The sequence below is a fragment of the Megalopta genalis genome, chromosome 10 (assembly GCF_051020955.1).
Source record: "Megalopta genalis isolate 19385.01 chromosome 10, iyMegGena1_principal, whole genome shotgun sequence".
Classification (NCBI taxonomy): domain Eukaryota; kingdom Metazoa; phylum Arthropoda; class Insecta; order Hymenoptera; family Halictidae; genus Megalopta; species Megalopta genalis.
Window position 1 is genome coordinate 11884539 of NC_135022.1, and position 20734 is coordinate 11905272.

The 20734-nt window shown below is 44.8% G+C and overlaps 1 protein-coding gene across 5 annotated transcripts in view; it reads left to right on the forward strand.

Annotated features, from left to right (window-relative positions):
* LOC143260122 (uncharacterized) overlaps nt 1-20734 on the forward strand; it is a 91892-nt gene that overhangs the window by 65531 nt on the left and 5627 nt on the right. Inside the window, exons 2-4 of one of the 5 annotated variants that reach the window (XR_013034223.1) lie at nt 16173-16307; nt 16434-16825; nt 17053-17610. The gene's annotated coding sequence lies outside the window, so the exon portion shown is untranslated. Of the gene's footprint in view, nt 1-16172; nt 16826-17052; nt 17620-20734 lie in introns of those variants that run through there. The other 4 variants (XR_013034222.1, XR_013034221.1, XR_013034224.1 and 1 more) reach the window with 4 other exon arrangements.

A 20734-nucleotide genomic window follows, 5' to 3' on the forward strand; every position in this document is an offset into this window, starting at 1 on the left:
CAAAACACCATCAACATATCCGCTGTATTTGTTGTTGTTTAATTGCATTGAACTTCAACAGAGTGTACTATTTATACCATACGGCGATATAAACCAAGCAACACGCAAACAAAAGATTGTGGAGACATGCAAAAATATGATAGAACATCTGACACAGATTTTAGAGCTACGAACAAATTCTGTGGTTTCTGAAAATATTTTTGGAGCCATGCAAAAATATAGTGAGGCATCGGACACAGATTTTAGAGCTACGAACAAATTCTGTGGTTTCTGAAAATATTTTTGGAGCCATGCAAAAATATAGTGAGGCATCGGACACTGCTTTGTGAGCTGCGTAAAAATTCCAGAGTCTTTGAAAATATTTTACAGCCATTTAAAAATATAGTGGGACATCGGGCACATGTTCAAGACCAACGAAAACATTCTAAAATCTCTAAAAAAAATATTAAAGCCATGCAAAAATATAGTAGAACATCGAACATAAGCTCAAGACTTAACGAAAAGATTCTAGAGTCTCTGGAAAACTTGTTAGAGCCAAAATATAGTGAGCCATCGAACACAGGTTTGATCAAAAAATTCTAGAGTCTCCAAGAAAAATTGAATTGTCGAAGTTTAATCGCATTGAACTTCACCGACACACAGCAGTGAACAGCAACACAAACCAAGCCGCACTGAAACAAACAGCTCGGAACAGAACAAGATCAGCCGACCCGTTATATTTATCAAGCCTAATCGTGCTTAGCTGCAACGGAGTTTACGATCTCGGACAAGCTTCGAGCAACAACAGGACAAACGAAGTCGAACCGTAACAAACTGCTCAGAGGAGAGCAGAATTAGCCGAGCGGCCATATTTATCGAACTTTAATCCCGTTATCTGAACTGACACCAACATGCAACGACCGACAGCGGCGCAAACGCTGTCGGAGCGTCGCACACACTCGCCGAGACACAATCAACGCAGAAGATACATTTCGCGAGGATGCCCGCCGGAATATTGCGGGTCGATACGAGGCGTGCTCGTCGATATTTCGCGGAAAGAGAGATTACGATCGGGCGTCGGTGCTCGGGGCGACAAGCGAGTCGCATCCGAGGGGGGCCCTGGGAATCGGCGTTGCCCACGAGGAGTCGTCGTCGTCGTCGTCATCGTCGATGGTTATGGTCGTCGGCGTATGCTCGCGCCGGAAAGGAAGCTGGCGTTGCGGAAAAGTGGACGGAAACGTCTAGTGACGTCTGTCGGGGTGACGATCGCAATTACCGATAACTGATCCCCTTAAGTCGTCCGCGATAATTTCCGCGCCGCGCGCCGTGAGAACACCGTCTCGCGGGGAATCGCCGTTTTCCGGGTCCGCCGACGCACCCAATCCGGAACTGGATGAACCAAACGAACCCTCCGTTCACCCCGAAACGTCTCCCGGCCCCGACGAATAGCAACGGGACGCGCGTCTTCCTAGGAGAGAAGATCTCGCCGGAAACGACGCGTCCGGTCGTCGGAAGTTCATCATTTAATTTGTTGGTTCGGCCGAGATACCTTGAAGACAAGGCTGGCTTCGGATGTTTAAATTCTTGGAAGAACGTGGACAGATCGGCGTTTCTACTTGTCCGATTATGAGATAGCCGACTCTACTTCCTTGCTCCTCGCTGCCAGCATCTTCTACTCGTTCGATCCATTAAAGTGCTGCTTCTACTTGCCCGATTCGCGAGATCCGCGCGATCCACGCGTCCGATCTATGAGAGAGCTTTCTCCACGTGACTTGTGCTCGATAAAAATACTTCCACTTCCTTCCTCCGGCGTAGAGATATTTCTGTTTGTCTGATCATAACCGAGCCACTTCCACTCGTCTGATCAACGACGTATCTCGGTAATCTTTGATTTCACTTGAATTCAATTGCACGCAGTCTCTGCAATTTATCGTGTGCATTTGTCGGTGACGATAAATTTATGCAGATGAATATAAATACGTAATAACGTTAAGTAAATAAACGAGAGCGCAGCGTTCGCACGCTTTGCGCAACTAACTGGACGATCGCCGATACAGAGATGTTCGATAATATCGTGATAAATTACGATTTCGATCAACTGAAAATAGTATACCGGTATTCATAAATACCGTTTAATTTATCAGCTGTTTGAAATTGCACCTACTAATTCAGCGTATAATTGCATAAAATCCGGTGTCTACTAATGAATCACAGCAGCGTTTCACCGGCGCGCGGACGTTCCGCTCGCAGCCGATCTGATCGCGAGTGAAACGAAGAGGCAAATTAAACATAATTGCACAGGACAAACTGGCGGAAAGATGAAATAGAAAGCGAGGGGATAGCGGGTTCGACCGATCGGACGCTTAACGAGAAGTCATTCGATGATACCTCGACCGCGGGACACGCGGCTAACGAAGTAAATCTCTGCGGGCCCGTTTGTTCGAAAAAGAAAATCGAAAGAAAGGGACGGAAAAGAAACGGCAGACATAATTCGCGTGCATTCGCCGAATGCTAATCGCAGCGTGTACCGGACGACGATTGCCGAGAACGGAGAACGAAAGTTCACTCCGAGAGTCGATATAACTTCCAGCTCGCAGCACTTTCATGAAACTATTTAGCCCAGCCTCCATCGACGGCCAGGAAAGTGATTGGATAACTTCGTCGTTAAACGAGGAACACAATTAAAGTTACAATTAAGATACTAATCGAACCGGTCTCTCTGCCGCGTCACTCACTCGCCGTGATTCCGAGGAACGATCTATCCGTCCACTGTCCTTCGGGAGAAAGTAGCCGAGCCCTCGAGTTGTCAAGGATGATCCGAAGGTAGCTGCGATTCCAACTAGCGGATACCCTTCGCGGTTTCTTCTGTGGGAGTGGTGATGGAACTCGTTCCCTTCGCGGGAGAGAGCAATCTCCAGTTTTCTTCTCCCCCGTGAGAGAGCTATCTTCATTTTTTCGCCTTACGGAAGAGTTATTTTTAACACGTGCGAAAGAACAATTTTAATTTTCGTTTAGAAGACAACGATTTTAATTTATTAAGCATTTGTGAAAGAACAATTTTGATTTTTTGTTCTCCCTACGAGACAGCAATTTTAATGTTTTAATCGTCTGTGAGAAAATAATCTTGAGTTTTTCTTTCTCCTTACAAGAGAGCCGTCATATTTTTTTAAGCCTCTGTGAGAGAGTAATTTTGATTTTTGTTCTCCCTACGAGACAGCAATTTTAATGTTTTAATCGTCTGTGAGAAAATAATTTTGATTTTTTCTTTCTCCTTACAAGAGAGCCATCATATTTTTTTAAGCCTCTGTGAGAGAGTAATTTTGATTTTTGTTCTCCCTACGAGACAGCAATTTTAATGTTTTAATCGTCTGTGAAAAAATAATTTTGGTCTTTGTTCTCCCTACAAGAAGCAATTTCAATTTTGGTTTCCACTGCAAAAGAGTAATGTTAATTTTTTAACCACTTATGGGAGAGCAATGTCAACCTTCTTCCTCCGCAGGAGAGCAATGTCTACCGATTGATTCCGAGCGAGAACTATCACTATTTGCAAAAACCACTTCCTTACTTCCACTTCCTGACTTCATGTTGTAGCTATTTCTATTGACTTCCTTCGCCAAGGAGCAACTACTACTTATTTCTTTACGTGTAGAATAATAAGTCTTCTTTTTTTCCGCTAGGAGAGAGTTATGAAAGAGCCACTTCTACTTGCCTGATCCATGACGCACTTGTTTCTACTTGTCTGATCTATGAAGGAGCTCGTTTTATTTTCCTTATCTGTAATCTTCTGGCGTTTAATTGATTTACAAGAAATATTTACCCACCTTCTGTCATAGAAATATTTCAACGTTGTCTGATCATGAGAGAGATACTTCTACTAAGTTATCTCAGCATGGAGAGTTTAATACTTCTACTTTTCGACATCGTTCACGGAAAATAGAGGCTTTTCTACTTCCTTTTCTGACAATATAGCCTTTTCTACTACGTTGTCTCATTACAGAGCCTTTCTCTACTTCGTTGTCTGACAATAGAGCCTTTTCTACTACGTTGTCTGACAATATAGCCTTTTCTACTTCGATGTCTGACAAGATAGCTTTTTCTACTTCGATGTCTGACAATAGAGCCCTTTCTACTCGAACAACCCATCCATACCATCCAATAACGTCGACCAAACACGACAGATTGCTCCTGCAGATTTAAAAACCGCAGATCTCAGAAAAAATCGTGAACTCTAGCAGAACATATGACTCAAGTAGACGTCTTACAGCGACCGATTCCGAAGTTCCTTCAGCTCGGTACAGTCAAGTTCACGAGGCTGTGTACGGCAGGATCTTAGTCCAAGCTGTTCCGAAATTGAGCGGCCAGGGCCAGAAAAGTTTTTCCCGGCCGAACTTACCAATAGACTGACCGGTCAAGACGACGCAATCTACTTCGGGCTGGTCAACGGCTTGGCCGTCCGCTCGAATGTTTCCATCAGCCGGCCGCTATCCTCCCTGGCATAACCCGATGCAATTACTCGGAACGCGTACGCGGAACTTGGCCGACGCGGCGCTCGGCTAAAAGTCGCGGCAGGATGTGTAATTTTCGTATCGGCGCGGTGTCACAACCGCGTTCCCCGATTTCTCCGCACGTAACCGGTCGGTCGGTCCTTAAAATCGCACGCGATCGATGACGTAACGCGCTGCAACGCGCGCTGCAACTGCAGTTTTGATTTACTAGCCCGGCAACTGGTTCCGCCGCGGCCCGAAATCGTAATCACCGTAATCGACACGGCTGCAACGGGCCGCCATTAATTCTGAAAAATCGCGGCCGCCGAACAATTTCACCGGGCGTTACGGACCTTCCGCGATTTTCCGGCTCGTTCTTTCCAGAACGTTTTAATTACACGCGGTTCAAATGTCCGAGCAGTCGTGTCACGAGTGCAGATCACGAGTTCGATCATGAACCGGGTGGAGAACAGCGTATTAAGGTTGATATTGACTCGTCGGTGGAAAATGCCGTTCGATTAAGAGGCGACGAATTTTTGACTGAGAAGCCTGCTTTTTGGGGAGTAACGTGATTTTCGGACAGGTTAATTAACCCTCCGCTGTCACGCTTCTTGTAGGAAACGCGTGTGTAATTCTGGGCCGCTCAGAACCAGTTCAGTTTTTAAGCAACTGTCACTCAAAATCTAGCAATACCATTGAGATCCAAAAATTTTAGAATATGATTTGAACATTCTAGAACGTCGTTTTCTCAGATCAGAACTTGATATCTTACTTTCAAATATATGGAATTAATTGTTAATTTTATTCTTCTCATAACAATATCATTTTCTCGACAAAAAAGTGAGATATTTTGACCTAGCATGACAGCGAAGGGTTAAATCTTCCTGGTCGGAAAGGGGGCGTGAGAATTATCGTTGGAGAAAAACAAAACAGTGATTATTTATTCGAATTCAGTAGTTTATTTACTGTGCTACAGTAACTGAACCTACTTTCTCTGCTCGATGCGTTAGTTACCGTGCCGCTTGCCACGGGATAGGCCTACATAACCTCAAATCTCAAATCGTTTCTGTCATATTTTTAAAGAGGAGAAATATAAATATGAAATTTTGTTCGAGCTGTCATCTCTAACGTGAACTTTTAAATGACTTATTATCGTATAAAATTTCTTTTCATAGAATATAAAATTCATGAAAGTATGTTAAGTATTAAATTATTATTGTGCACAGTTGTCGAGGCTCAGTAGTTAGGCAGGGAGCACAGTAACTGAGACACAATAACTGAGACACGGTAACTGAAGCACAGTCTGTAGATCATAGGCACACAGTAACTAGTTCCGGAACCGTTCCCTTCTGTCTCTTAACACTTTATCGACCGCTAGCCTATTTATCGGCTTTTCGATTGCCAATGTTTATCGATCGCTAGCCTATTAATCGGCTTTTCGATTGCCAATGCTTATCGACCGATAGCCTATTAATCGACTTTTAGCTATCGACGGTTTTCGCTTCTTTACTGTTTTGTTAGTAGCTGACCTCCTGTATGCTGACCTCCCCATATCCTTATGAATTATAATTATAATAATTATTATTATTTATTATTATTTCTAAAGGAATAAGCACAACACAATGAATAGCGAAAATTTAGCCGGTACTGGGAGCAAATGCGCGCGCGACTAAGCCAGTCCTTACTGAGTGGCAGCCTCAACCACGACCGGACGATAAAGTGTTAATATTTGGAGGAGATTCGATAAAAGAAACTTTTGAATCTCCCTTCGAGTCCTCAAGAAATGTCATTTCAATTGTACCTTTAATGGCAAAGGTTCCCAAAGGCTGCTGGCAGGTCGCAGTAATTGGCTCCTCTAGCCTAGTTATATTAGGAACAGCGCAAAGAATGTATTAGTTCCTATTTCTCTATCGATTTAGGAAAAATTCTGGACCTTTCCGAGAGTATCGAGGAATCGGGAGACATTAAAATTACGCTCGCGATCGTGGAGAGGGACAGAGAGAAAGAGAGAGTGAGAGAAAGAAAAAGAGAGAGAGAGAGGGAAAGGGTACGGTCAAGCGGAATCGCGGCGCACCGGGTCCGAAACGATCCGAAAATTCCCAGTCGCCGGGCTGGATATTAAGAGCGGGCCGGAGATATCTGGACGCGGCGGCGGAACGCAATCAGAATAGTAATTAAGGATTCGGTTAACGCTCGAAGCGCGAGCGTAGAACGCAACCCAATTTAAACATACAAAAGTGCACGGTAGGTTAGCGAGGGAGTGCTCGTCTCTCGCTGCTCTCTCTCCCTCTCTCTCGAGGGGAGGAAAACTGCGGATGGGTGGCGGTGGTCGACGAAGGGGGGCAAGCGGCGGAGGGCTCGGAACGAAGGGGCGGGCGGGGAGAGGAAGGGGGCGGTTTGCAAGGCTGAGAGAGGAAGAGAGAAGGACGCGAATGGAACCCGATGGAACGATTCGCGTGTCTCTCTACACGCGTCCCCAAGATTTCCTCTCGCGCCGAGGCCGCCGCTTGGGCGCGCGCGCGCACGCTCGCTCGCTCGCTCGCTCGCGGCTTCCCGCGCGAACCCGCCTCGCTCTCGTGGACGCACGTGTTGAAGAAATATGGCACCGAGACTCGCCGCTCGCCGACCATTAATTCATCGACTCGCTTCTTCCTACGTTCCGCAAAAAGAAACCGGTCGCTAATGAAATCCCGATGCTATTCTCGACGCGACGGAAGTACAGGTAGCCTTTGTGCTAGTTTCTGTCGCTGGTTTTAGTCCTTTTCTAGTCCTCGTCCTCTCTATTCCCATCATTCCAGATATTCTCTGTGCCGGAATATTTTTCCGAAATTCGTACCGCGCGCAGGCGTGTTACCCGTCGTGAAACAAAATGTTGCCATTTCTCCGTGACGTGTGTACTCGCGAAATACACCTAACCGGTTACGAAGGACATGTACTTTGAAAATTATCTGTTTCAGAAAAATGCCGAATTTAAATAAAACATGAGGGAAACTAAACATATGCAATATAATTACAGTAACTTACACGCTTTCCGAACGGATTGCAATAGCTAAGTGGTTGAGTATGTTCATTCTAAAGGTGTTGTCCAACGAGCCTCGGCCATTGTGACTTTCGATCTTTTGGTATTTGTTTTTCGATCACAATGGGACCTCGATTGTCCAAACTGATGGTGGAAGCGCGAGGGTTCGGATAATAGAACGGTTGGTTAGTTTCAATTCGAGATTAAGACTTTGCTGTTTACACTATAAATAGTATAACCTGCGGATAGCCTCGGATTGATCTACTTAGATCCGGAACGTGTTAGGATGATAAAGAATTCAAAAATTGGAGGTTCGGATAATCGAAGTTCTACTATATTGGCTACTGATATCGAATTCAATGAGAGGATCGAGTTTGATCTCGAAGAAATAGTCTGAAAACATGTGGAAGAAAATTGATGCATTGGCTCTTTGAATTGATTTGGCTGCCATAATACCCTCGAGAGCGTGCGCAAGGGTTGAAAAGAACGTACAACTTCATTTATCGCGTAAAAAAGAAGGCTCGGTATTACATACTCTAATTTCTGAAAGAGATCTTACGTCTCTCGGCCACTAAAAACGACAAATCTCTATTCGAAATGATTTTGCATTTATAAAAATCTTCACGCATCTTCGTTATAAACGCAGAGAATTCGGTCGAATTCACGGAAGAATTCACACGGAACAATAGCAAAGGAATTATCGAACGAGCCGTTTGCGCATTTAGCTTCGGCGTACGTTCGAGCGAGGTAATTTCAGGACGTTCCCAGAAGTACCAAAAACAGTAAAGAATCTCCGAATCGCCGATTACATTAATTGATCTCCGAACGCACTGACGTCATTCAGCGAAAAAGAACGGCCGTAGCAGCGCGCAGGCTAGGGCTGCATGTGTGCGGGACCGTGCACGTGGTGTGCACGCGGTCCGCTCGGCGAGTGTTGGTCCCCGAGGGGTGTGGTGTGCGTTTGTGCAGAAGGCACACCTACGTCAACCCCACCGCCAGCGAACTGGTGTGACCAGCATGCACACACGCTGCTGTTTTGCGTGCACACACGACGCTCGGTGCGCGACGGGGCAAGATTCCCCGCTCGGGGTGTGTATCGAACTCGCACGAACACGCCTCGAAGAGCATATCGGCTGCCTCGCGATTCGTCTCACGTGTCTCTCTCTCTCTCTCTCTCTCTCTCTCACTCTCTCTTTCTCTTTCTCTCTTCAGTCTCTGTACAGGGGTTGGACAAAATAATGGAACAAGCCGATTGAGAAAATTCTTCATTAGAGCATTACTATTGCTAGTCAAATCCTTCCTCTGGGAGTCATCAGAGTTTCAAATAGGGTTCTGTGGATGATCTTGCGCGCGTTGAGTGCCGCGTTGGTCACACATGGGTGACAGTAATTCTGGGTGAGTTCTCAAAATTCATTTTTATTGACATATACTCGAACAAACTGATTTCGACTAAGACACTTAGAGTGCAAAAGAGTCACGTTAGTATTATTATAAATGATGTTTATAACAATTCTGAGCTTTATCAAGCTATTTTTCTAAACATATTTTTGGAGATATTTCTTGCAAATTTATTAACCTTGTCGTTGTCCCTAATGTAATAGCAATTTACTTTACTCATGTAATCGCCGAAAATTGAGTAATTAAGCGAACGATTTACATACTACAGGTCAAAATTGACACAGCCACCGTCTTGCGAGCGTTGAACGACTTTGACATTGTGGTAATTTTTAGAGTTGATATTCGGCGCTTCACGTGTTAGCCTCTTGTCTTGCGACATGTCAGGCTTGTTATGGAGGACTCGTTTTATAAATAGACGAGAAGAAGTTATGGGAGATTTGTTATAGGAAACTCGTTGTGTTCAGGCGGACTATTTGTATCAGCTCATGGGTCGGGCCTAATTTACAACTCGCAGTGAAGTATCGCCAGCAGTAATACTTAACGGATTTTTCTTTTACGAGAAATGTAGCTGTACAACGTTCGAGCACAGTTTCTAATCAATTGATGCCACTAATAAACGTTGCAAGTTTCTCTTCGGCAACATAGGTGACCAATTTAAGTGCTGAACCAAATCAGGCTACTCCGTTCTTTATAAATGCCTCGCGGATACTACGTGAAATGTCGCTCGTTGTGAGATACAAGGATTATTATTGTTTATCAACGTGTGTATCCTTTACCGACCGAATTTATTGCCAAGATAATTTCGAGTTAAGTTCATTTATAGTGACTTTATAAATGATTCCGCATGTCTTTTTAACACTTCGGCATGCATAGAGTTACGTTTTAAGGCACAATTCATAATTTTCGAAAACGCGACTTGCCACCACTATGATTCTGACCAACTCATACGATGATGGATGCTCGATTCGTACGATCGAGTATCAAGTATTCAAGTATTACACAAGATTCATTCACAGCCCGACAAAATCCTCTGAGATCCGAAAGCAGTCCCACCCAGAAACAAATCTCCCAAAAGACCAATCTGCATAAAAAACCAATCTCCCAAACCAAATCTCCAAAAGCAAAAATTATTCACCACCGAACAAGCAAGCATCCTCGCAGAACACGTTGGCGAGCCGAAACCCAATATCTTGCGTGCGACGGACAAAGTGACCAAAGGGCTCGCGATCATGGCACACGCATATCTGGATCACAGGATCTCGTCATCGTGCAATTTCACGGCTACTAATCTGCCGAACACAACGGCCGACGTCTAAGCAGTGTTTCCATTTTCGTGTGCAACCCCCGGCCGCGGGGGTGGGACGACAGCGAGGTCGAGGGAGAAAGAGAGAGAAAAAAAGAAGGCAGAAAGAGAAAGAGAGAGAAAGAGAGAGAGAGAAAGAAAAGAGAGTGTAGCGCACGGGTGTGCACGCGTGCACACAGCGTTGCGCGCGTGTCGTAGACGATGCGCCGCGAAACCCGGCTGGAAAAGTAGGGGGAGAGGGAATTCCTGTGGCCCCCGTCCCCCCCGCCGCCGCCTGCTGCTGCGTCGCCGAGCGTCGCCCCCCTCCTTTCTCCCTCCTATTCCCTTTGCCACCGTGTTCGCTCCCCTTTCGTCCCGCATCGCGTCGTCGACGTCGACGTTCGCGCTCGCACCACCGCCGCACCGCGCCGTGGCAGCGACCGTGGGGCCGTTTCGAGTATGGCAGCAGGTGGACCAGAGGGACGCGGAGGTCGTGGACATAGAAGGGTAGGGACGAGGTGGAGGCAGAGTGCAGGAAGAGGAGGAGAAGGCGGAGGTGGAGGAGGTGGACGAGGAGGAGAAGGAGGAGGAGGAGGAGGATGGCCGGTTAGGGTAGCAGGAGAGAGCAGAGAGGAAGAGGAGAGAACGAGAGAGCGAGGGAGAGCCGGAGAGGGACAAAAATCCGGCGGTGGCCAATGGGAGGAAGGCCCTGAACCCCGAGCGGGAAGATCCGACAACGTCGCCGCTGAGTTTTTGTTTACCGCGCGCGTAGCTGCTCCTGCAGCAGCCTCAGCAGCCTCAGCAGCAGCTAGCAGCTAGCAGCGGCGTTGCTGGCACGGCCAGCGACGATAGTAGCGACAGCGCGGATAGTCAGCAACCAGAAGCACCGGGCGAACCGACACGCCGAGTCCGAGGCGAGTCGAACCGCTCTTCCACTGCCAGCCTCTTCTTCCCTCCACCTTGCTCTCTCCTTTCGCTCCTCTCTCTTTCCCGCCGTTTGACTCGACGTCGGTCTCTCTCGGTCGCTCCACCCGGGATACGTCTTGTTCCGTCAGTCTTTCAGGCTTCGTCCCTTTTTCTCTAGCCATGATCTTCGGACTTGTTCGTTCCGGTAACCAACGACCACCTCCTGCTACCCCCAATGGCGGTCCCCCTTGCTCTCCTTTCGCCGGACAATGGGAACAGGGAGAGGAGAAAGTGAGGACGACGGGAGAGAAGAACACTCCGATGGTTTTGATGTTTGTTGGGAAATTGTTCGGACTGGTTGGGGTTACGCCGATCGGGAGGGATGATGGGCTTAGGAGTGGTCCTCTATTGCTCTGATCTTGTGAACTCGCGAGGCCGGCAGGTGAAAGTGAGGGGCGGCGAGGGATACTGGAACTTCGAGGGTTTTCATCTTCGCGGAAAAGTGATCCTAGTTTCTGTAAGCTAGGGGTGGCTGAATGATCAGGGGCGCAGCTTCTATTGCTCCATTCTCGTCACTATACCGATATACCATTATACACTGTGCCAATGGTTGGATGAATGGAGCAAGTGACGGACGGAACCGAAACTTTCGACGGTTTTGACTTTTTGCCGAGAAGTTGCTCCAGGTTTGTTGAGGCCCGCGGTTCGTCGAGGGATGATGACGGGGTCTCCGGTGGCCGAGAATTCCACCCTTCTCTTCCCTTTGCCAGACACCATGACCATGGGTTAATTGAAAGGAGGAAAGTGTGGAGAGGAAATTTTATTTCCTCAAATTGTATTATTTCTTCTGCTCAAATATCAAACGATGATAAATCGGCGATTACATTTCTTCATCCTTTTCCCTGTAACGATCCTCAAAATTGGGGATGCTTCCAAATTGTCGGATTGCGTTAGTCTTCTAAACATAGCCCCAGATTAAGGTGACTACACAGTAGATTGGTGAATCGAATCTCATTATCTCGACAAGATCATTGTAAGACAAGACAGTCGATATCAACAATCGATTTTATCTTATTATTAGACTGCGGATTTTATGCATTTATGACAAAAGTATGTAGCTGAAATATAAAATCGTGAACACGTGTGAAGAATTATAATAAATTGTGCTATTTTCAGTTCATTATAATGATTCAAAGAAACGATTTATTTGTATTTAATTTATGTTCCGCGCGATTATTTTGGAAAATGTTATTATATCCTATAAGGAGAGTAATCTTACATTACTCTGCTGAAGTACCAAACGATGATACACCATCGTTGACGTTGCTTCATGTTTTGTCCTGCGACGAGCCCAGGAACAGGAGATGTTTCCCAAATTCTCGAATTGCATAGCTAGATTGAGGTGAATGAGATCTCCTCGTCTCGATTAGATCATCGTAAAACAAGATGTTCGACGTCGTCAATACAATCTCGCGTCTGACAGTGTCAAAGAACCCTTACAGCCATCCCAAATTCGGAGATTGTCAGCGACCTAATCTGGCCGTCGATGTCCCCGGCAACGTTATAAACTCACCTGGACCGCGTCCCGTGAATTACCCTCGCGCGTCCTCGCCGCGAAATCGCGGCATCCCTCGCGACGTCGCGCGTTTTAATTAAAATAATTAGATCGCGTGGAGAGCGAAAGAGAGAGGGAGAGAGGAGAGAGAGAGAGAGAGAGAGAAACGCAGGGAGAAAGTGGGCGGAGGAGGGTGGAGGAAAGGGGGTGCGGTGGTGGTGCGCGGTGTGATTCGAGTGACACGGAAGAAAAAGTAATTAAAAGGAACGCGTGACACGGGGCGGCAGCGGCGACGGCCGCGAGGGCTTTTCCGCGGGAAAAACACGGTTTTTCCGATTTCAGGGCATGATGTATCGCCCGAGTCTCGCAGCACCGAGGTCCTCCCTTGGCGACGCACGCACTACACCGATTCGCAAAAACCTGATTGATAATACTGCCGCGACCCCGGGATATTAGGATAATCATCGCCACGTATCCGCCTCATTCTCTCTCCGCGACGCTAACGACCGAAAACACTGCTTCCTTGAGATTAATCGAGCACCTCCTGCGGGACCCCGCCACTTAATTTTCCGGGAAACGCCGCGTTTCGCTCGCCGTTTCGATCGTTCGCCGTCGCCGAAATGATCCTTTTGTCTTTTCTTAGAATTTCATCGAGCTATTTGAATCGCGGCGACCGGTTCCACATTTCAACCCTCCGCTCTTGGACGATCTTCTCGCTTCGTTTAAGCAACGTTGGAGATCATTGTTCAAGTAGAATTTTGTCAAATAATTATTTCGGGGACATCCGAGTGCGAGGCGTCACGATTTTTAAAGCTACAGAAACGCTTACTTAAGAAAATTATTCGAGCATTGCCTCTCATTTTTATAGCTGTTAACAATCGGTAACTGTAAAAACGAGCCGCAGAATAATCGTATCTTCTCTTCCCAAATTGTCCATTTTTGTGTGTAATCTGAGCGTGAAATTGGGAGAATTTACTGTATATGTATTTTAACGTCTGCTACACGAGGCAATAAAAAAATGTACACTTACATGCACACTTATATTAACGCCGATGGACTTGGAAACTCCGGAAATAATGATCTGGACGAACAGCTACTTTATGCATTGCACTCGTCTCTTGATACCAATCAGATACTGTTTTATAATATTTTTTGCAACATCGTTATTGAAGGAGGTATTATGGTAACCGGCATTAGGCGGCATAGCTATTCAAAATGACCTGTTACGCGTTCTCCACACTTTAGAATCGTAGAAATCGGAAAGACTCTTTCACAGCAAATGATAGAATATCATAATCCAAGCAAGCGTTGTAATAAAAACGTCAAATAGTCGATGATCCAGACTCGTCGTTCTTACGAAGCAGTCTTTCACCTTCGGTGCTCGAGTTTTGACGTTCTTTCAAGTAGGCTATTCTGTGGCATCCCACAAGTTTGAACGAGTCTTTTCCAGGGATTAGCCGAACGCCGCGCCGTGGAAACAGTAAATCTTTTATGAACAATAGGAGACCGCTGTTTGGAAAGTGCCCGGTGTCGTTCCGCCGATTTCCGAACGACTTCCAGGATAATTATACCGCGATAGGATGTTCGTTAACCGCGAGTACGACTCTTGTTCAACAGATTTTTCCTTCATCCCGGCAACGTAAAGGCAAGCTCGTTCGCGGGTTATACATGGCAGCTGCTCGCGTGAAATTACGCTCTTTTCTTCTCGTTCATTTTCCTTTCGAAAACCCGCGCGCTGTTTAAGTAATTGACACTTCCATTCTCGCCGACTTACGTCGAGCTGCTGCGAACATTTCGTTAAACAATCGCTCCGCTTTGCCGCTTAGTTAAGGAAATCCACGGTAACCGTTTAAGACGAAAAATTATTAATTTCTCGGGCGCAACGAAGTTTCTGGTGAATCAAATGTGCGATGAAATTTTCTAGCTAAAGCATACGCCACGGTTCGCGTAATAATGGAACAGGAAAACTTCGATCTATTTTGCCGTAATTCGTTGGGTCTGACACGTGATAGTGATCTGTAGTAATAACCTGTTACAATATGAATATGTTATTCCGTTCGTTTCAGAGTCGGAATAAAATTCTGCTCCCGCGTCATCAATAGACTGCGGATTTAATGCATTTGTGGTAAAAACGAGCGGCTGAAATATAAAATTGCGAGGTCACATAAGAAAAATGTAATTATTTCATCGCGCTGCTTTCAATTGACCGAAATGATTAATAGAAACAATTTAGCGTTCGCGTAATTACAGGTACAGAATAGATACATATATTTTCTTGTTCTTCGAAAAGATTATCGCACTCGAACAAATTCTGATCAACCGTAAAGAAAATGATAAAATGATTACGAAGTGAATTATTAATTGTTAGAGTCGAACTAGCGACGCTGGCACGCAACAGTACGCAAACGATAAAATAAAAAATCAATAAAATCTGAATTTTGTGTTATTTTTATCATTGAAGTGCGCAGATCACGACGAGTTTCGGGAATCGTTGACGAATTAGGGTTTATCAGAGTCCCCAGAGCAGAACCGTCACAGTAAAATAGACGCGGACTTGGCGAAGGGGAAGGGAAAAGGCGGGAGAAAGGGAGAGGGAAAGGGAGAGGGTGTTCCAGCAGCAATTTCCAGCGATATCGTAAATTTCACGCGGCCAGGCATCGTTCGATGGAATTAGTCGGCTGCCGATGATTCCCGGCCGACCCATTACCGAGCATTATGCTCCCTGGCCGCTGCATTTATTACGTTTTCGGGAGGTCGCTGGGACTATCCAGGCCTCTCACAGCCGCCCCGATCGTAGCCATCGTTGTCCTGAATTTAATGTCACTCGTAGCGGATCCGACGTGTCGAAAAGTATGCTGTTTTCAGCTTACCGGTTTACGGAGCCCTCTTTACTTGACACGGCACTCCTGACCTATATACTTGAACGTCTCCACGGACCGCAGATAATTCCTTCGTGCATTAAAGTCTGAATGTTGCTCGCCGGATAAGCTGATGGAAATACTATCCTTTCGAAATCTTATGGTCAATCAATAAACTCTGTTTCTGTAATCTTACAGTGATGAGGACAGAAAGTGGCGGATCCGTCGGCCTAAAGGAAACGAAAGTATCGGAGCTGAATTCCTGAATAGCAAACGTCTTAAATAACATACTTAATTTATACATAAAAATTAGGAATGCATTAGTACTACCATAGTACTGCATTTGCATTATCATAGTACTGTGTTAGCACCTCCAGTACTGCATTAGTGATATCCTGTCAGGATGTACACTATGTATTTTCGAATGAAACCACCGCATTTATTGTATTCTGTAATCTAGAGGGCATTACGCCCGTTTAATTAATCAAATCAAAGAATAATAATATATGAATGTCAAGTTAACACGAATGTGAACATCTCCGGGAATTTTTCGAAAATTATTATAGAGTTTCAAGTTTACAACGGTGAACATTTACGATTTAATCATATAGCTAACCATGTCGGAGATATTCGTTATCGTTAACTCGACGCTCCATAGCTTTTAAATAATTAATCACTTTATCGGTCGCAGGGAACGAATAAGTAAATAATCGCGCGACAGGAGAAAACCAAAGCTGTCGACTGACGTATTAGACATAACTGTTAGACAAGCATGATCCGCTGTCACACTGGGTCAAAATGTTCCACATTGTTTCTTTTCGAAAAGGTGACATTGTCATGTGAAGAACGAGATCAACAATTAATTCAATATATGTACTTGGAAGCGAGTTATCGAGCCCTAATGAAGGAAACGGTGTTCTACAACGTTCAAATTGTGTTCTCAAATTTTTAGATCCCGATGGTACTGCTAGCTTTCGAGTGGCAGTTGTTTGAATACTGAACTGGGTCTGAGTGACCCAGCTTGACATACGTGTTTCGCATAAGAAGTGTGGAGGATTAAATAGAGGAGGTTAAAAAGCAATTCGAATCATAAGAGAAGTGAAAGAATTAGAAGAAAAATATCCATAGAATGTAGAAGATAAAATAAGCCATGAAGAAAATGCAATTAGTATACTGCGAAGATGGTATACTTAGAAGATAAAATAAGCCATGAAAAAATGCAATTAGTATACTGTGAAAATAGTATACTTAGAAGATAAAATAAGACATGAAAAAATGCAATTAGTGTACGGCGAATCCTTAGAGAAAATAAAAAGTATCTATACTAATTTCAAGTGTTGGATGGTAAGTGCTGATCTTCTTAATAATTTTAACTGTTTTTTACAAACGCATGTATCACATTTTTCTCACGGATGCGCAAGGGTTCGTAGCATCGTGATTAGTTGTGAAAGCGTGTCGCGATCGTCGATGACGAGGGGTCCGGGGTTAACGATTTTCGAGTCCGCGGGGCGCGAGATCGGATGCGGAAGCTTCTTTCCTAATTTATGGTCGGAACGGGCAACATTTTTCAGGCGACCCCACCGGGGAGACCGTCCCATAACTCCGAGATCGGCGCCAGATCCTGCGTACCGCGAAGGGAATCCTGCCAACGCGACTGTCGACGAACGCGGATTGATGGGATCTTGGATCGACGGATCGCGACTATCCTCCCGATGACCTCTGCGTCCACCCACGAGGATTCGGCCGTCGAAAAGGAAGCTTTACTGCTTTGCTGCAGTTCTCTGGCGAGCATTCGATAAGCAGCTACATCACCAGATGTATAGGTACGTTGCCAGCGAAATTTCAACTTCGAAACGATTCTAACCGATGTTACAGGGTGAAAGTTACTCGAACTGGTCAATTCCTAGAGATCATCAGACGCTACTAATGCAGCGTATTTTTATTTAAAAGTTCTATGCGAGGTTACAAATTTTTATTTCTATCACCGAACAGCGTATTTTCGTTCAAAAATTTTTGTGTCAGGTTACAAATTTTTATTTCTATCACCGAGCAGTGTATTTTTATTTAAAAGTTCTTCTGAGGTTGTCAATTTTTATTTCTATCACTGAGCAGCAGTGTATTTTTGTTTAAACATTTGTGTGTTAGGTTACTAATCTTTATTTTTATCACTGAGCAGTGTATTTTTGTTTCAAGATTCTTGTGAGGTTACCTATTTTTATTTTTATCACTGAGCAGTGTATTTTTCTTTAAAAGTTTTCCCGAGATAACAAATTATTATTTCTATTACTGAACAGTATATTTTCATTGGAAAAAATTATATGAGGTTACAAGTTTTTATTTCTATCACTAAGCAGTATATTTTTGTTTAAAAATTCTTGTGAGGTTACAAATTTGTATTTCTATCACTAAGCAGTGTATTTTTGTTTAAAAATCTTTGTGTTAGGTTACCAATTTTTATTTTTATCACTGAGCAGTGTATTATTGTTTAAAATGATGTGATGTTACAAATCTTTATTTTTAACATTGCGCAGGACGACAACAATACTGAAAATAAAAATTTAATAGTAGAATAATTAAAGGTACTAGAATCACACAATTCAGATTTCCAGCTTCAGATTTTTCCTGAATTTGAACGTTATTTTATTGGCAGTATGAAATACTATTTTTATACGACAATCTAATCAATAAGATCAAAAGTAAATAATCAAAAATCAATTGAAGTCTCGATATATTCTCGTAATATTATTCTCAGTTTTCTCTTATGTTTTCTGCAATATCAAGAGTATTAAAAATCTTCATAAAATAAAAAATCTTCATCTCTGCCCCATGTTTGTTTCCAATTCCTCTTCAATACTTTCGCCCAAAAACACATCATAGTTAGAATTTCTAAAATCGCGTGCTTAAAAAAATTACCTAAGTTTAAACTTGATTGAGATGAAATCTAAAGCTCTCCTCTATCAATCTGCCAGGTACTAAGGTTTATTATTTGCCACAGAACTATCATCGGTAAGATTTTGGTGAAGAATGAAAGCGTTTCAACGAGATCCCGCAACCACTTATCAAATGCCTACTGTACTAACTTTTCCCGGGACCCGGGACCCACCCACGTTATCCGGGCTGGTTTCTTGCAAGCCACCGATTTCTCTTCGAATTTCTACATTTTTCGTAGCGCCCGGCGGTAGACCATGCGGGTCTACCTTTGGTTTTCTATTTACCGCGGGCTCCTCCCATCTTGGATTTTCTTCGGCTTTAAACGACCGGGTTTTTTCGTTCGAGTTATCCTGGATCCCCTTACCTCAATCCTCTTTCCCCCCCGCCGCCGTTGTTCTTGTTCCTTCTACCGTGATCTATAGGATCCAAAGTGATTCCCGTTCACAAGTGGACGCTCGACGAATCGTACAAGAGGAAGAATAATGATCGAGATGTTTCCGTCGAAATTTGATCAACAACCGGAAAACTTATCTTCGTTTGGCGCCAAGATTCTCTTTTCCCTGAAGTTCTCTGTCCTCTCACGACTCTGACTTCGTGTCCTCGGCTCTCTCCCTCTCTCTCTCTCTCTCTTTCTCTTGCTCTTTCTCTTGCTCTTTCTCTTTCTCTTTCTTTAAATCGGCCTCCTCGTCCTGGAACATCTTCCTCTCCTCCCGAATCTCTTCGAAAAGAGAGACCTCGGCTGTTTAAATCATCCCCCTCCGTTCCGCCCTCTCTCGCTTCAGCCCGGCCGCGGGATCCTCTTATACAGGTCATTCGGAAAGTTTCCAGATAAGGGGCAAGGATCCAGGATCAAAGTTGCCGGTAATTTTTCGAAAGTTCCCGGCACGTCCCGCAAGAAGCAACGCTTCATTTTTCCGCGGCGAATCTGAAATGCAAAGCGACAGCCCCCAACGGCGAGCCAGACGATGCCGGCGAGACTGATTGTGAGTCGCCTCGAATCTCGGCCGCCTTGTCCCTCGCCTCCCCCCGCTCGCAATTATGCCAATTATTGCGTCTTTATTGCGCGTTTCGACGGTCGGAAATAATGAACGCGCGCAACGGAGTCGGAAATTTCGGTGGGACAAAGACAAGAAGGTTGAAGGGGCTATTCTAGTGTGCATTGCGTTTATCTTAAACTTTCCTTGAGATTCTCTCGAAGTTTCACGCTAGGATACTCGCTTAAAATGATCGTATTCTGCTCAGACTGAGCTACAAAGAAAATAAGCGAAGGCTGAGATTTAGAAATATAATTCAAATTAAAGTAATCGCACCGCAACGTATCGATAGAAAATATTTGTTTCTTTCAACAAATTGAGACAACAGATATAGATATAGATATTTTTTTTTTAAGTTATAGGATTATCTGTAAAGGACCTTTTATTCTGAAAAGTTGCACGTTTCCAGCAGATACGTGAACTTTCCCTCTCTCTCTCTCTCTCTGCAGCTAAAAGTTGCTGAATCGGATCGAGAAAATGTTTCGTTTCCAACAGCTACGCCTCATTAGGAATGCACACACCAAACCCGAAGTTAATCGGAATATCGTAGCAAAAGTTTTCAGAGCCCCCGTCGAAAATGGGCGACAATACAATGTTGCACGTTTTCGAGCGATACGCCGACTTTTATTGTTCGTAACTAAAAATTGGCTGCTCAGATTGGGAGAAGGCTTCGTTTCCACTAATTTTACTTTATTAGGAGTGCACGCACCGAACCTGCAGTTAATTGGAGTGTCGTAGCGAAAGTTTTCAGGGCCCCCGTGGGGAGCGGTCGACGGTCCGAAAATTCGGCGAAACGCGAGCCGTTGCGTCCGGGAAAATGTTAACTCGATTAAATGAAAACATATCGTGTTACGGGGCCGTGTCGATGCTACCGTGGGGCAACACCTTCTTCCATCTTGTCCCGGTTCGACTGCATACCTGTCGTAAAAAACGCCATGGCGTCCCAGCGCTAACTGGTCCCCCAGTATCAACTTACCCGGGGTCTCGGTTGCATTACGGTAAATGATAAAATTCTCGAAGATAGAAGCCGAGATTGGTCGCCTTTAGAACCGTCTTCCGCGCGCAATTACTGTTTTGAATAAGACACTATTCAGTGTTCCCAAAGGATTGCTCGCGATCCCTGTTGGCGACCGCGCGCGAAAAAGCTCGCGGGAATAATTCGTGAATGGCGATTCAGCCGGGCCGCGAAATGTCGCCGCGTGAATTCGTTGCGACGTTAAATGGCTTTGCCCGAGAAACGTCGCATTTTACATTGAAAAAAGCCTCCGCTCCTGGAACAGGAACCTGG